Source organism: Rhinopithecus bieti, unplaced genomic scaffold, assembly GCF_001698545.2.
Source record: "Rhinopithecus bieti isolate Rb0 unplaced genomic scaffold, ASM169854v2 scaffold_68671, whole genome shotgun sequence".
Lineage (NCBI taxonomy): Eukaryota > Metazoa > Chordata > Mammalia > Primates > Cercopithecidae > Rhinopithecus > Rhinopithecus bieti.
Window position 1 is genome coordinate 616635 of NW_016827678.1, and position 6721 is coordinate 623355.

Genomic DNA, 6721 nt, shown 5'->3' on the forward strand with positions numbered 1-6721 from the left:
AGAGAAAAAAGAATAAAAAGGAACAAACAAAGCATCCAAGAAATATGGGGCTATGTGAAAAGACCAAACTTACGTTTGATTGGTGTACATGAAAGTGGTAGGGAGAGGGGAACCAAGTTGGAAAACACTCTTCAGGATACTATCCAGGAGAACTTCCCCCACCTAGCAAGACAGGCCAACATTCAAATTCAGGAAATACAGAGAACACCACAAAGACACTCCTCGAGAAGAGCAACCCCAAGACACATAATCATCAGATTCACCAAGGTTGAAATGAAGGAAAAAAAGTTAAAGGCAGCCAGAGAGAAAGGCTGGGTTACCCAGAAAAGGAAGCCCATCAGACTAAGAGCGGATCCCTGTGCAGAAACCCTACAAGCCAGAAGAGAGTAGGGGCCAATATTCAACATTCTTAAAGAAAATAATTTTCAACCCAGAATTTCATATCTAGCTAAACTAAGCTTCATAAGGGAAGGAGAAATAAAATCCTTTACAGACAGGCAAATGCTGAGAGATTTTGTAATCACCAGGCCTGCCTTACAAGAGCTCCTGAAAGAAGCACTAAACATGGAAAGGAACAACTGGTACCAGCCACTACAAAAACATATCAAATTGTAAAGACCATCGACACTATGAAGAAACTGTATCAACTAACAGGCAAAACAACCAGCTAACATCATAACGACAGGATCATATTCACACATAACAATATTAACCTTAAATGTAAACAGGCTAACTGCCGCAATTAAAAGACACAGTCTGGCAAACTGGATAAAGATTCAACACCTATCAGCGTCCTGTATTCAGGAGACCCATCTCATGGGCAAAGACACACATAGGCTCAAAATAAAGGATGGAGGAAGATTTGCCAAGCAAATGGAAAGAATAAAAAAACAAAAAAAAAGCAGAAGTTGCAATCCTAATCTCTGATAAAACAGACTTTAAACCAACAAGATCAAAACAGACAAGGGCATTACATAATGGTAAAGGGAACAATGCAGCAAGAAGAGCTAACTATCCTAAGTATATATGCACCCAATACAGGAGCACCAAGGTTCATGAAGCAAGTCCTTAGAGACCTACAAAGAGACTTAGACTCCTACAAAAAAATAATGGGAGATTTTAACACCCCACTGTCAATATTAGACAGATCAACAAGACAGAAGGTTAACGAGGATATCCAGGACCTGAACTCAGCTCTGCAACAAACAGACCTAATAGACATCTACAGAACTCTCCGCCCCAAATCAACAGAATATACATTCTTCTCAGCAACACACCACACTTATTCTAAAATCTATCACATAATTGGAAGTAGAGCACTCTTCAGCAAATGTGAAAGAACAGAAATCACAACAAATTGTCTCTCAGACCACAGTGCAATCAAGTTAGAACTCCGGATTAAGAAGCTCACTCAAAACCACACAACCACATGGAAACTGAACAACTTGCTCTGGAATGGCTACAGGGTAAATAAAAAAAATGAAGACAGAAATACAGATGTTTTTTGAAACCAAGGAGAATGAAGACACAATATACCAGATACATTAACAGCAATGTGTAGAGAGAAATTTATTTATTTTTTTATTATACTTTACGTTCTAGGGTACATGTGCAAAATGTGCAGGTTTGTTACATATGTATACATGTGCCATGTTGGTGTGCGGCACCCATTAACTCATCATTTACAGTAGGTATATCTCCTAATGCTATCCCTCCCCTCTCCCCACACCCCACAACAGGTCCCAGTGTGTGATGTTCCCCTTCCTGTGTCCAAGTGATCTCATTGTTCAATTCTCACCTATGAGTGAGAACATGTGGTGGTTGGTTTTCTGTTCTTGCAATAGTTTGCTGAGAATGATGGTTTCCAGTTGCATACATGTCCCTATAAAGAACACGAACTCATCCTTTTTTATGGCTGCATAGCATTCCATGGTGTATATGTGTCACATTTTGTTAATCCAGTCTGTCATTCATGGACATTTGGGTTAGTTCGAAGTCTTTGCTATTGTGAATAGTGCCACAGTAAACATACGTTAGCATGTGTCTTTATAGCAGCATGATTTATAATCCTTTGGGTATATACCCAGTAATGGGATGGCTGGGTCAAATGGTATTTCTAGTTCTAGATCCTTGAGGAATTGCCACACTGTCTTCCTCAATGGTTGAACTAGTTTACAGTTCCACCAACAGTGTAAAAGTGTTCCTATTTCTCCACATCCTCTCCAGCACATGCTGTTTCCTGACATTTTAATGATTGCCATTCTAACTGGTATGAGATGGTATCTCATTGTGGTTTTGATTTGCATTTCTATGATGGTGAGTGATGATGAGCATTTATTCATGTGTCTGTTGGCTGCATAAATGTCTTCTTTTGAGAAGTGTCTGTACATATCCTTTGCCCACTTTTTGATGGGTTTGTTTGTTTTATTCTTGCAAATTTGTTTGAGTTCTTTGTAGGTTCTGGATATTAGCCTTTTGTCAGATGAGTAGATTGCAAAAATTTTCTCCCATTCTGTTTGTTGCCTGTTCACTCTGATGGTAGTTTCTTTTGCTGTGCAGAAGCTCTTTAGTTTAATTAGACCCCATTTGTCAATTTTGGCTTTTGTTGCCATTGCTTTTAGAGTTTTAGACATGAAGTCCTTGCCCATGCCTATGTACTGAATGGTATTGCTTAGGTTTTCTTCTAGAGTTTTTATGGGTTTAGGTCTAACATTTAAGTCTCTAATCCATCTTGAACTAATTTTTGTATATGGAGTAAGAAAGAGATCCAGTTTCAGCTTTCTACTTATGCTAGCCAGTTTTCCCAGCACCATTTATTAAAGAGGGAATCCTTTTGACATTTCTTGTTTTTGTCAGGTTTGTCAAAGATCAGATGGTTGTATATGTGTGGTATTCTTTCTGAGGGTTCTGTTCTGTTCCATTGGTCTATATCTCTGTTTTGGTGTGAGTACCATGCTGTTTTGGTTACTGTAGCCTTGTAGTATAGTTTGAAGTCAGGTAGTGTGATGCCTCCAGCTTTGTTCTTTTGGCTTAGGATTGTCTTGGCAATGCAGGGTCTTTCTTGGTTCTATATGAACTTTAGTTTTTTCCAATTCTGTGAAGAAAGTCATTGGTAGCTTCATGAGGATGGCATTGAATCTATAAATTACCTTGGGCAGTATGGCCATTTTCACGATATTGATTCTTCCTATCCATGAGCATGGAATGTTCTTCCATTTGTTTGTGTCTTCTTTTATTTCACTGAGCAGTGGTTTGTAGTTCTCCTTGAAGAAGTCCTTTGCATCCCTTGTAAGTTGGATTCCTGGGTATTTTATTCTCTTTGAAGCAATTGTGAATGGGAGTTCATTCATTATTTGGCTCTCTGTTTGTCTGTTATTGGTGTATAAGAATGCTTGTGATTTTTGTACATTGATTTTGTATCCTGAGACTTTGCTGAAGTTGCTTATCAGCTTAAGGAGATTTTTGGCTGAGATGATGGGGCTTTATAAATAGACAGTCAGGCCATCAGCAAACAGGGACAATTAGACTTCTTCTTTTCCTAATTGAATGTCCTTTATTTCTTCCTCCTGCCCTATTGCCCTGGCCAGAACTTCCAGCACTATGTTGAATAGGAGTGGTGAGAGAGGGCATCCCTGTCTTGTGCTAGATTTTAAGGGGAATGCTTCCAATTTTTGCCCATTCAGTATGATATTGGCTGTGGATTTGTCATAAATAGCTCTATTATTTTGAGATATGTTCCATCAATACCGAATTTATTGAGAGTTTTTAGCATGAAGGGCTGCTGAATTTTGTCAAAGGCCTTTTCTGCATCTATTGAGATAGTCATGTGGTTTTTGTCTTTGGTTCTGTTTAAATCCTGGATTACATTTATTGATTTGGGCATGTTGAATCAGTCTTGCATACCAGGGGTGAAGCCCACTTGATCATGGTGGATAAACTTTTTGATGTGCTGCTGGATTTGGTTTGCCAGTATTTTATTGAGGATTTTTGCATCGATGTTCATCAGGGATATTGATCTAAAACTCTCTTTTTTTCGTTGTGTCTCTCCCAGGCTTGGTATCAGGATGATGTTGGCTTCATAAAATGAGTTAGGGTGGATTCCCTCTTTTTCTATTGATTGGAATAGTTTCAGAAGGAATGGTACCAGCTCCTCCTTGTACCTCTGGTAGAATTCAGCTGTGAATCTATCTGGTCCTGGACTTTTTTTGGTTGGTAGGCTATTAATTTTTGCCTAAATTTCAGAGCCTGCTATTGGTCTCTTCAGAGATTCAACTTCTTCCTGGTTTATTCATGGGAGAGTATATGTGTCCAGGAATTTATCCATTTCTTCTCGGTTTTCCAGTTTATTTGTGTAGAGGTGTTTATAGTAAACTCTGACAGTAGTATATTTCTGTGGGGTTGGTGGTGATATCCCCTTTATCATTTTTTATTGCGTCTATTTGATTCCCCTCTCTTTTCTTCTTTATTAGCCTTGCTAGTGGTCTATCAATTTTGCTGATCTTTTCAAAAAACAAGCTCCTGGATTCATTGATTTTTTGAAGGAATTTTTGTGTCTCTATCTCCTTCAGTTCTGCTCTGATCTTAGTTATTTCTTGCCTTCTGCTAGCTTTTAAATGTGTTTGTTCCTGCTTCTCTAGTTCTTTTAATTGTGATGTTAGGGTGCCAATTTTAGATCTTTTCTGCTTTCTCTTGTGGGCATTTAGTGCTATAAATTTCCCTCTACACGCTGCTTTAAATGTGTCCCAGAGATTCTGGTATGTTGTGTCTTTGTTCTCATTGATTTCAAAGAGCATCTTTATTTCTGCTTTCATTTCATTATGTACCCAGTAGTCATGCAGGAGCAGGTAATTCAGTTTCCATGTAGTTGAGTGGTTTTGATTGAGTTTCTTAGTCCTGAGTTCTAGGTTGTTTGCACTGTGGTCTGGGAGACAGTTTGTTATAATTTCTGTTCTTTTACATTTGCTGAGGAGTGCTTTACTTCCAACTATGTGGTCAATTTTGGAATAAGTGTGATGTGGTGCTGAGAAGAGTGTATATTCTGTTGATTTGGGGTGGAGAGTTCTGTAGATGTCTATTAGGTCCGCTTGGTGCAGAGTTGAGTTTAATTCCTGGATATCCTTGTTAACCTTCTGTCTCGTTAATCAGTCTAATGTTGAAAGTGGGATGTTAAAGTCTCCCATTACTATTGTGTGGGAGTCTAAGTCTCTTTGTAAGTCTCTAAGAACTTGCTTTATGAATCTGGGTCCTCCTGTTTTGGGTGCATATATATTTAGGATAGTTAGCTCTTCTTGTTGAATTGATCCCTTTACCATTACGTGATGGCCTTCTTTGTCTCTTTTGATTTTTGTTGGTTTAAAGTCTGTTTTATCAACCCCTACTTTTTTTTGTTTTCCATTTGCTTAGTAGATCTTCCTCCATCCCTTTATTTTGAGCCTATGTGTGTCTCTGCATGTGAGATGGGTCTCCTGAATACAGCACACTGATAGGTCTTGACTCTTTATTCAATTTGCCAGTATGTGTCTTTTAATTGGACCATTTAGCCCATTTACATTTAAGGTTAACATTGTTATGTGTGAACTTGATCCTGTCATTATGATGTTAGCTGGTTATTTTGCTCTTTAGTTGATGCAATTTCTTCCTAGCATCGATGGTCTTTACATTTTGGCATGTTTTTGTGACGGCTGGTACCAGCTGTTCCTTTCCATGTTTAGTGCTTCCTTCAGGAGCTCCTGTAGGGCAGGCCTGGTGGTGACAAAATCTCTCAGCATTTGCTTGTCTGTAAATAATTTTATTTCTCCTTTACTTATGAAACTTAGTTTGACTGGATATGAAATTCTGGGTTGAAAATTCTTTTCTTAAGAATGTTGAATATTGGCCCATCACTCTCTTCTGGCTTGTAGAGTTTCTGCTGAGAGATCTGCTGTTAGTCTGATGGGCTTCCCTTTGTCGGTAACCAGACTGTTCTCTCTGACTGCCCTTAACATTTTTTCCTTCATTTCAACTTTGGTGAATCTGACAATTATGTGCTTAGAGTTGCTCCTCTTGAGGAGTATCTTTGTGGTGTTCTCTGTATTGCCTGAATTTGAATGTTGGCCTGCCTTGTTAGGCTGGGGAAGTTCTTCTGGATAATATCCTGCAGAGTGTTTTCCAACTTGGTTCCATTCTCCCCATCACTTTCAGGTACACCAATCAGACGTAGATTTGGTCTTTTCACATAATGCCATATTTCTTGGAGGCTTTGTTCATTTCTTTTACTCTTTTTTCTCTAAACTTCTCTTCTCGCTTCATTTCATTCATTTGATCTTCAATCTCTGATACTCTTTCTTCCAGTTGAATGAATCAGTTACAGAAGCTTGTGCATTTGTCACGTAGTTCTTGTGTCATGGTTTTCATCTCTATTAGGTCATTTATGGACTTCTCTGCATTGGTTATTCTAGTTATCCATTCATCAAATCTTTTTTCAAGGATTTTAGTTTCTTTTCACTGGCTTTGACGTTCCTCCTTTAGCTCTGAGAAGTCTGATTGAGTGAACCCTTCTTCTCTCAACTCGTCAAAGTCATTCTCCATCCAGCTTTGTTCCATTGCTGGCAAGGAGCTACGTTCCTTTGGAGAGGGAGAGGTGCACTGATTTTTTGAATTTTGAACTTTTCTGCACTGCTTTTTCCCCATCTTTGTGATTTTATCTACCTTTGGTCTTTGATGCTGGTGATGTATAGATAGA